Raw genomic sequence first — 11,951 nt, 5'->3', positions numbered from 1 at the left:
ACTCATCTCTAAGGACTGATACATTAACACTTATGTAGCAAATAATGTGTAGCTCTGAAAATTTTATTTATTCCTGTTGATATGTATAGTAAGAGAAATGTATGAAGTGCTCTATAAACTGTTTCCTTTCAATTTTTAAAAAACTTTTGATCTCATTTTAATGGATTTTTTAATATCTGAATATTTTTTACAGATTTTTTGTTATTTTCAGCATCTTCATTTAAGCAGTACTGGGGAGGAGGTTTTTTGTTCAAATACTATATAAATTAAGTATTTTGAACTACCTAATTATTTCATATACTAGGAATAACTTAGAGTTAATTAAATGTCAGTATAATTTGAAATTAAGTCAGCTGTATGTGGCAATAGTACTATCTTATGCAGTTCCTTAAGTATAAAATTAAAAGCATACTTAGTATACTTATTATGTTTAGTGATATTGCATTTATGAAGTCTTTGATGGTCATTGTATATAAGAAAAGGAAAATATTTCAAGAAATTTTGTTACATTTGTCAAATTAAAGATTCAACTGCTTTTTAGAAACATAAGAAATTAGAGAGAAAACTTGAAAAATTGATAAAATTGTGTAACCAAGAAAATAATTACCTTTTTAAAAAGAAAACTCTATGTATTTATTGCTATAAAATTAATAACACATTATATATCTACCTTTTCACAGCAGTAAGGACAAATTTTAATTTCACTTTCATTTGTTCTCAACTTTGAATACGGTATATGATACAGTAAAAATGAATAGAATATTTTCAGTAACACTACTTTCCAGAATTATGTGTAGGTTTACAAGAAGACTTACTAGAGCTATAGGAAAAAATTCTCCTGCTCCAAAAACCAGTATTTTATAGAACAGAAAAAAACTTAAATTCTGTGGGTCCATGAAGGACAAAAACTATATTACTGTGCTGGGCATTATATAAATAATTACATAGTCAATAAAAATGGACAAATGAATCTTGGAGTCAGGCAAAGTGCTCAGTACTCACTGCTCAAATTTCACATTATTACATACTTAGACTTCTCAGGTGCCTGTCAGTCACAGTCCAGTTTCTCAAACTAAATCACATTCCCGTGATTCCGCCATGCCTTGAAATGAGGTCCCTGAGGAAGGGATTTATAGCAGGATATAAGCAATTAGGAAATTAGAGGTATAGTGGTTTACCCTAAAGCCTTATGCAGGGATGTGAGGGAGGCATTTCTCCTCATATCTAACATCCTATGTCTGAAAGCTGAAGACTTCAGTTATTTTTAAAAACCAGAAAACAACCTGAGGCACTTTCTTTTCAAAACACAGCAAGGACATTTCATCACATTAGCAGCTGAGCCTGGGATGTAAATGTCATTGAGATGTATAAAACTTGTACACAATTCTTGCAATTCTTGCTCCCGCTTAAGTTCCTTTCTCACAGATGTTCCCCCACACATCAACTCAAAGGTCTGTTTTTGGTGTTTTAATGCAAAAGATTTACTGTAAATGATGATACAAACACAAACAAAATTTTGCAGATCCTGCAATGCTTTAATCAGGACACCGTCATTAAGTTAGGTAGCTCAATCAAGAATGGAGACCATCCTCAGCTTTCCAAGACAAAGATCTGTTGGGAGGAGGAGAGAGAATTTCAAGATGGAAATCATGAATCCTGTTAGACAGGTAATATTGCATAAGTCCCTCAACAGCTCAACCAACAAATGTTATTCTCTTTCTCATTAGGCCATTAAATTTCTCACTAATTAGAATGTGTAATGAAGGAGTCCAAGAGGGGATTTGGCCAGAGCTGAATATTTAATGAAAAAATCAACATAGAATCAGATAATTGATCTTAATGCCTACTTCTGCACTGATGATTTAGTTTTGGAATACAAATCCAAATTTCTTCTAACGATGAACTTTTTTGTGCAGCTGTAGCATTTCTATCTTATATAGCAGCTGTAAATCTCTCACACTGAACACAAAAGAGCTGTGCATTGCAAAGAGACACTAAAACAAAGAAACCATTGAAGACAAGGCAAAAAGGAATGAACTTAGGAAAAAAAAGGCAATCACTGAAAGACTTTATTTGTAGTTTCTCAAGTTCCTATGACATCTCTCTATTTTAATCATACCATTCACATGGTGATTGAGTTACTTGATTGATTTTAGTGATTACTTTTGTCAAAGCTTTAGTGAAAGATTCAGTTCTTCCAAGGGAACTTCTTTATGCATACTAAAATTTTGTGGTTGAGAAATGGAATTTTTTAGAGGTAGTGTTAATGTTTTATGGACATTTTGGCCTTGTTTTAAGGTGTGGTAAAACTTCTCTACAATCCTTTAGCTGCCTACCCCTAAATTACAGAGTTGCAGTGATTTGAGACAGTATTTCTGCACCTCACTGAATGTGCATAAAAACTAGTGGTGGCAGTATTATTTCTAACAGTAAAATTTCAAAATTGAGTCAGATTGGAAGAGCCAAATGTTGTCTATCCAGCTCAGTTATCAAAAGCTGTGAAGTTGCCACATTATAGTTTCAAAAGAAAATAAGTATGGTTAGGTAGAGCAACCCTATTTAGAGTTTCATTGTTACCCAGCCTAGACTAAGACTGATTCAGTTATTCCTGTCTGTGCCATGTGTACAGTGTCACATCAAATTGTAGAGCTGTCTGGTTCTCTAAACAAGCCTGACTTGGACTATAAACCAAGAAACTACATGCATTCAAGTTATGGGTTCGATCTCGATCATTAGATGCTTAATCAGGAAGCCCTGATATTACACTTGGGGGAGGTTTCAGAAACCATTGAAAGAGTTAGTGCACCTGGTTCTGAGGTCTTCAGTTTCAAAAGGACATTGGTAAATTTTGCATGATTCAGAAGAGTATTCTGAGATCTGCTGATTGATATGTGCCATAAATACTAATTAAATTTCATTTATTTAATTTACCATAAAATATTTAGATGATAACTTGGACACAGTGAACCAGTGCATACAAGGGAAGATAGCTGATAGATGTTTATTGTACTTAAATAAAGACACAAATAGTGTAAGGGGATAAAAGAGAAGGAAGCTAAAGCTGGCCGATCTACTTTAGAAATAAAATGCAGACAGTTAGAAAATCACAGCAAGGTTAGGTATCAATGGAACAACATACTATCCATCAGTATTAGGTGTTCAGTCAAGTCTAATTTCTACTAGGAGACATATCCTTTACACTAATTCTCGTGACTTGATGTTCTCAGCACATATAAAAGTTGCAAGGCTGAACAGAGTTACAGCCTTACCAGGGAAAGAGATGGGCAGAAGCTTGACAAGACATCCAGCCCTGCAGGCAGACATAATGGGGAGACAGCAGCCTATTTCCCCATGACATGTTTTTAAAGGTTGCAACAATGAAGATTTTGGAAACAAAGCAACTTCCCAGGAACCTTTCTTGAGCAGTAGAGCCATACAGTGCCTTACACTAAGGAAAAAGTGCAAATTTTAAACAACTAATTGTATACATTAAATATAAATGTGTGAGGAAGACAGTGAATCATAAGTATCTTATTAGGTTGTACCAATTGGTAAGTTCATGGACAAGTTATGGACAAGACATCCCATTTAAAGGCTGCTGCCTTCTCCAGTCATCATTTCAGCTTTTTTGAAATTATCGGTGTATTGTAAGCATAGTTTTAGAGCCCTGTTATCCTTTCTGCTCCTTTGCCTTTGGTAACCTGTATGAACTGCCATCAGACCACTGCTGATCCTGATATGTTGGGAAGCAGTACTGTTGTAGTGTGTTGTTAAGTTTCTTGTGTTATTCCCCCAATTTATGTATTGTTCTCCCCTATTATGTGTAAAATAGTTTCGTTCCCCCAGTTTTTCCCGCCACTGCTAGCCTGTCAACTAAGTTGCTATAGTAACTGCTATTCATAGTTGCCGATATGTAATTGCTCCTCCCCTGGTTTCCCTTATAAGTGAAAGTCGTTCCCTCCCTGGGTTAAGTCAATCACCCCCTTCTCCTCCCAGGTTTCGAGAACCTTCTCCTCTCTGGGGGTTATGGTTGGCTGCCGCCCCGGGGCCCCTCCTTTGCTTAATATTAGTTGGTTATTTAGGTATGTCAATTATGTTTAGGACCTCCAAATATGTATTATTATTAGTTAGCTGGGTTTCCCTACCTTTTCCCCCCTTTTTCCCTTAAAACCCTGTCTCGCCCCCTGTTCGGGGCCATTTGCTGGTAGTCTCCATATTTGTTGGTGCTTCTGTAATAAAACCGACACAGTACAAAGCAGAGAGAAGGAGAGAGAAAGGAAGGAAGAGTGAGGAAAAGAAAGAGACTTTCCTCTCCCTCCCTCTGTCACTCTTCTTTCCACATGTTCAGGCACAGAGTTAAATATAATTTGCGAAAACAAATGTCCTTGTATAATGAGACAGCTGAATACGGAATTAGAAAATCTGCAAACATTGATTACTGTGTGGTTTTGAATGGCAAAAGAGCCTCACCATTCTCTTTGAGTTATCAATGGATGTATGAGCATTTTATATTTATTCCAAACTAAATACAGACTTAATTCTTTCATTCCATCAAACTTGCAGACACCTGTTGGGAATTAGGAATATATGCATGTAGTTTACTTGGTTTTAGAGTGTGTAATCTTCTATTTAAAGGTGTCATCAGTACAGTTCTTTAAAACAAATAAATTGAAAATAAATGTATTGTGTTTTGGTTTTGGTACTTTCTCCTAGTTCCTACAGCAGTTCCTGACTGGTACTGCTTTTGCAGTCCTTACAGATGTGAAGAAAGCAGTTTTGTTTTCAAAAGCTTATTAACCACTTAATGAAGTGTAGCTTTAAAAAGAATATCCAGTACTCTGGAACACAACGTTCTGACTATGAAGAAAGTGGGAAATAATTTGTGATACCTGTATGCAGTAGACTGACTGCTGCAGTGGGAATAGCCTCAGCTGTGCAGCGTGTTACACACAGCACAATTACTTAGGATCCATTTGGCATGAGCGTGGGCAGTGTTGTGAAAATGAGCTGTAGAAATGCAGTTCATAAACCACAGAGAAACTAGACCTTATGACAGTTGAGCTATTCAAAAGATTGGTTTTGGATTTTTTTTTTAAGAAATCCACAACTACATTGCTTGGCTTCAACACACACTGCACTTGAGATTCATGTGTACTAATGAAAATCTCTAATCAGGAAGTGTATTTTCAATTAGGCACTTGTTGTTCCAGCTGTACTAGGTACTTACAATCACTACAGAAACCATTATCTTCATAACAGAAATACACATATCTCTGGCACAACCCCTGTAAGTATTATGAAGTTTATACTCCTAGGGGATTAAGGCCCTTAAAACTTGTGAGCCATCCTTTCAGATGAGGCAGAGTACCTATTCTACAGGAGTAGGAGTACTTTTGGTTTTGGGTACAGGAAATAAGCACAACATCTAAATTATACCTGTCTTTTGTGGACATGCCTATGAGAATAGGAGAGTAGTCCCAAACTGGTTTTTATATTTACCTTAAGTCCCACAAAAGTTCTTGAGTCGGTTTTCATATCCTCCTTTACTGCAGCCACACGCAAAATGGAGCAGATCCACTGAGACTCTGGGGTTCCTAGTCTTGTTATATGCAGAGGGAAACTTCATGTTAGAAACTTGATGTCTGTCTAATCTCTTGTGTAGGAACTTATCTTCTCCTTTCCACCAGCATGCAAAATGAGCAAAACAATGAAAACTTTCACCTACTCTTGATGAATACTTGGAAGAATGTTTTTTTTTTTTTATTTCATTGCCTGTAGTACAGCTGGTAAGGAGAGATGGCCCTCAGGCTCAATTCATTTATCACTGCCCCTTACTTTAGCGAGTATCTTGTTTATCTGGTACTGAATAATGCTCACACACAGTTGTGTACACAGTGACATGCTGACCTGTCTACTGAAGGAAAACTGACCTGATTCACAAGAAGCCTTGTCTGAACATCATTTATGGAGATGCCAGCTGTGATGGCTGTATTACTTTCAGGAGGTCAGATTTAAGATTGTATTTTGATCAGCAAGTGAGCAATAATTACTCTCCCTGGGACTGAGAAAGCAAAACAATCCTCATCCAGGTGCTTAGTTCCTATTAGGAAAGCGAGGCAGATGCTTGCATAACTCTCTGTACATGTCACTGAAGTATGCATGACATTGACACTGTCAGTAGCTAAAAGGAGAGAAGTTAGTCCCTACAGTCCAATTTCCAGTGATTATCAAGAATCCCCAAAGAGATTTTTTAAAAGCTGGGTCAGTTCCCCAGAGGGGGTCATTCTACGGAGCTCTCCAATGCTTTATTTTTATTATTCTGAAAAAGTCCTGTCAATCATGTGCAGCAAAACACTCATTCAATTAACAATCTATGTCATCTGAAGGTATTTAGAGATAACTTCAGCCTCTCTGTATCATGGCCTGTTTTTCACCTAAACTGCAACCTTGTTGTTTTACACTTTATTTGCAGCGAGAAATGGGATACCCGTTAGCAGTCACATTTGATTTTTAAATTCAAATTTTAAGGCAATTTAGGATGTAATTCATGAATAAGGGCTAAATTAAGAGCCAGGGACTCTAATGCTGTCTTTCACTATGAAGTTTTCTGTGACTCCTGACTCAATAACAGTCAGCTTCCAGCTGTCCTATTTACAAACAATCTCTCTATTGACAAAACAGTCTGTCACTAGCTATTTAATGCATTGTGATGATGATCTATATGGTATAAAAAAAATTGCTGCTGTGTGCCCCTCTGGGAAAGTGACTGTTGTGGGCTATAGTTCCTTATTATACAGAGTGGCTTGTCCCATTAATATTGTGCTGTTGCATGAATAAAAAATATCATCCAGTCCTTACAAAAAAGTGGGCCTCCTGTGGTTGTATCCTAAAAAGTACAAATTTCCCCATTAGGAAATCTTCAGATTAACTTTTCTGTAAACTTTTTCCATAACATTTCAGTATATAGTTTAGTGTTTGTTCACTTGTACAACAGGGGAACACATTTTCACTGGACAGAAGACTGACTCTCTTCTTCAATTGCAATACTGAACAAAGCCAGAGTTATTACAGGAAAGTTATTTTTTTCCAGTCTCTGAAATTTTCAGACACATATTTTGTATGGCAACTCTGTTAGCAATAATAGCAATAGTAATAATATCTTCTTTCTGTGCTACAATATTACATTATTGAATGATGATAATTATTTATCTGCCGCTATAATTTTCTCCTGTGGTACTACTGCTTCACTGGCTGGTTTTTCTGAGGGTGAGTAACCTAATCCAAGCATTTAATTTGGCAAATCTTCCTGAATTTCATATTGTTCCAAGGCCAAAGTTTTTACAGCAAACTTCCTGACTGCTAAAATAGTTGTAGACTCTAATTTAAGCCTTGCAGGTATCAGTATTCTGAATAGAATCTGAGCCTCTATGTACCCCTGGAGCATTGCCCTTGAGGGCACCTTGTTTTGTCAGGGTGCTCTTGATAAGTATCGAGTAGTGATTTTATGCTTGTGCTGTTCAACTGTCATGGGGGGAAGTATCACAACATTGTTGGAAGACAGGATAGTTCACACTGCTGTGCCTCGTTATTCTAATCCCATATCCACAGAGAGTGGTCTGTCAAAGGGAAATGTCCAATTTCAAGAATTCTCTTTTGTTGATCAAATTATTGTCCTTTCCAATTTTTTTTCTGCTCTGAGCTGTTTTGCTAAGAGTGATTTCCAGCAATACATCTCTTTAAAAATAATAACTACCTATTAAGGCAAAATATAACCCATGCCAATCTGAGAAAAGTCTCTACATCATACTCATGTTTTTCTGCTGACATACCAGAGGCATGCTGTCACCTAGTGAAATTGAGTGTGTTTCACTGACAGAGCCTTAATATGTGCAGAGCTGGAGGTGATGAACAGTCACCTTGTCCAAGCCCATTTAGGCTATGCAATATTGACAGCTGCTATGGAGCTTGTCCTGTTGTACTCCTAGGGAGCTATTTTTGACTGCTGTGAATATTGGGTATGAATTGGAATGTCATAAGATACATCAAAGCCTAAATTTATCCTCCATTTTTCTGAAAATCTCAGACTAAATGTTGGCATAGGTCTTACCCTCTGTCAGTGAGAAAATTTAAGAATTCCATTACTGTAGAAATAAATTAGGATAATACAACTACAAATATCTTTGTTACTCTAATGTTACACATTGGTCAGAGGTTAATAATGATGTTTCTCTCTTCTAAATTGCTTTACTTGAACACAAACTTTGTCATATCAGAGTCTGGTAGTGAAAAAAATTGTAAGACTATTAGCAAAGATTGTAAAATAAACCTTGATGAAGAAGGAAATAACAGTATCTGGCATTAAAAAGTGGAGCTTTAGGATATTTTGTGAAACCCAGTAAACTTGATAGACCTCTTATGTACAAGAACAACAACAAAAAAAATTTAAAAGTCATTTCTAATTACAGCAACAACTCCAGACTTTGAAAGTCCCATCCCTTCCAACTCAAATGACTCTATGATTCTGAATGCCATTGTTTAAAATTGCTTGTTTAAGTCATGGCACAGTACTAAGCTGGATTCTAAAATGCATCTAGCCTGCTGATGTTATCCATATTTACAGCTCTGTTCCTCCACCCTTAATAGAAAGTTTCCTATTTCTTTTTATATCTATCTTGAATATATAGTTCCCTTTTGTAGTTTAAATCTCATTGGTTCATTGTGCCAAAAATGTTAGTAAAGCATATCCTCTATGCAGTACTACATACATAAATAGACAGAATTTTAGTATTGATTCATTTCTGTACAACTCTGTTAGGTCCCTGCCACAGAACCAAATCAGATTTTTCAGTTACATTGGTTACACTCACTACCTTCTACTACTTATGCTCTAACCAGGGCATTTATAGAATAATAGAATATGTTGAAAGTTCCTCCTAACATCTAATCTTAACCTACCTTCTGTTGGTTTAAACCTCCCCTCCCTATTTGGTCCTATTGCTTGTCACACCAGATTTTGCAGCTGTCAGCAGAAGTTGTACATTTAGATCTAGGGTCAGCTAGGAACTCATGGTCCCATGGTCTGGCACAGGTCAGACCATGAAAACTGGAGTTCAGCATTTTGGATTGCATCGAAATCACAGAAGTCATAATAGAATTTTAAATCAGCACCTTGCTTGTTGCCATACCTTGTTGTACAGCTGAGGGTGTACAACGCAATGCCATGAGCCCTGTAAGAGCAGCACACTTTGAATTAAGGAGTTCATTTCAGAATTCCTGCTCTGAATGTATGTTCTTGGAAGAAGCTGATGGCAAACAGTATGGGAGCACAGCTCCCACCCTTCAGAACCCAGGAGAGTTGAAAGTACATTTCTATTTTTACAATACATGCTCTTAAGGAAATGCTGAGAGTGAACTCAGTGGGGTGCACTCCTTGCTGGACTCTCCTACATTTACTCTGCTAAGTCCCAGTGACACATTTTGCTCCCTAAAGAACTGAACCAGTATCTTTAATCCTGGAGCAGTAATTCTGTCTGGTAGCTGAGAAAACTCATTAATCAGCTCAGAACTGCTGAAACAGAAAGAAATGCACAAATGCACACAGCACATGGACAAAAACACACATGGAGGAGATCCCTGAGTCTGCTGCTCAAGCTCCCAAATATTTCTCCCAGTTTTCTCCCAAATCCCTTAGAAGGGGACTAGCAGCTTTAGGGCCTGGATCATGCACTAGATATTTTGCAGGCAGGATCAGGAGGACAACTTTCTATGAGGAAGTGGTTCTCATTTTTTCTTTGAATGTACACTAAACTTCATGAAGTTTTGAGCTTTCAGGGAAACCTAACCACAATTTGCAAATAAAGTAGATGTCATCTTCCAGCAGCTTGAAGTTCTGAAAGGCCCATCTCATCAAGCACAAGCACACAATGCATGCTCATTACTATTGCACATGAGCAATATTAAGACTGCAAGAGCGTTATGAAGCTTTTAGGTATTTGACACAGCTTTTCATGTGCAGGGGGGATGAGCAGCACTTGTCTCTATTCAGCAAGGCCTCAGTGTGTCAGCTGGCCTAGTTACATTGTCTTTAGGGGAATTTGACTTACAGTGCTGCCTTTGTCTGTTCTCTTCATTAAAAACAACATAGAAAGCTCTCAGGGCATAACAGCCTGTGATGTAAGTATGAAACATCAGCTTTGTGTGGCCCAAATGCCCTGGGAGGTCTCTGAGACTCTCTGAGACTTTCATTTTAGGAGCCAAATTTTTAAACAGATTCCTTTCTCATGCATTTACATCACACTACATTCCATATCAGTAATACAAGCACTTAGCACAAGATCTGCAAATGTACAGTACAAACTCACTTTTAGTATACCACACATCTGTACCCCTTCTCTCTTTTGAACTATTCCCATCTCAACCCCTTACTCTCTGCCTAAATGAAGCCACTCTCACCTTTTTTTTCTTTTCTTTATTGCTTCCTGATGCCCTAGCCTTTGTCTGGAAGGCAGCTTTGTTGTAAGCACTAATATCTTTCTCTGCTGTGAAACCACTGTCAAAACTAGTGACTATTTTGCATAGTGTTCCCTATTTGAACACTGTAACCATGGCACACATTTTCTCCAGCCCTAACATTAAAGCTATTTTTAAATGAGCTATGTCTGTAAAGTCAGATGTTATTATGTATTTACTTGCTGTGGTTTAAATACATCTGAACTGAGGTGAATATATGGCAAAGCATATCCCAGGTTATTGGTTCCTTGACTTGGGGTCTGAGAGTAAAATGACTATCAATCTTCATTTGCGGGACTAGAGGCTTTCTGAGTTGGGGTCTTAAAATTTGCTTGTGGCAGACGTAAATTCTGCCACAAATTTCATATTTGTTTTGCTGTGTAGCAAATTTAAGTCTATAAATATGACTATCATGTCTGTACCAAAAAAAACCCCAACCAAAAAAGAAAAGAAAACAAATAAACAAACCAAACCAAACCAAACCAAACAAACCAACCCAAATGAACAAAATTCCATTACAATTTTTTGAATCAACACTTTTTATCTTAATTCTAGTGAAATTTTGCAAACTACTTTTTGGTATTGATTAGGTACAGGTAAGTATTTATTGAATGTGTGTGCATAATTAATTTTTCTTTTTTTGAGACTAACATGATCCCAAATGGATTGTTACAACCCTACATGCCTGGCCAAGCTGTTTGTCTTATTCCTGTTTAGTAGATTCCAACATGAATTCTTACTTCCTTCCATGATCACAAGTTGATCTGTAGAATTGATATATGTCCTTTAATTGAAACTGGAAGTACAGATGTCTACGAATGGCTTTGTCATTCCCCTTGTTCACTTAAGGAGATGTATTGGGTAAACTGACAACTGAGACCTACCAATTGTTCCCCTCTGTAGTCTTTTCCATCACGCTGTTGAGTGTTTTGTTCATTTTCATCTATAAAAGGTCAAGGGGTCTAAACATGTCAAAATTGTTTTCTCTTACTTGACAAATTCATAGCTGAAGCATTTTGCTGAAGATTGCAATTTTTTTCATGTACATTGAAAACTTTCAGCTCTAATTTGAAGCCAGTAAATCATGAGAAAATATCAAGGATGTAAATTATAGCAAGGTCATGGCTCATTTTCGATATGAAGCAATTAAGAAATATGACAGTCCAGAAGGCAAAGACCCTGTATGAAGACCCTGTTTGTAAACTTGGTTGGCTGCTGAATAAAACTAAAGACTTCAGTACCTTCACCGCTGAACTATTCCTAGAGATGCATATCATACTTTTCATGCTGAAAAGTACCTTTTATACCTGGCAGTGCTTTCTGTTGGAGACTGGAATACTCTTTGTGGATATTGTCATTTTACACATTTGGTAGATAAAACTACCAAGCGTAGGTGTCCCTGAACATGCAACATCCAGGCAACTTCTAAGGTCTCTGGGGAG

Source organism: Zonotrichia albicollis, chromosome 5 (assembly GCF_047830755.1).
Source record: "Zonotrichia albicollis isolate bZonAlb1 chromosome 5, bZonAlb1.hap1, whole genome shotgun sequence".
Taxonomy (NCBI): Eukaryota; Metazoa; Chordata; class Aves; order Passeriformes; family Passerellidae; genus Zonotrichia; species Zonotrichia albicollis.
The sequence above is the reverse complement of the archived record's forward strand: the minus strand, read 5'-3'. Positions refer to the sequence as shown.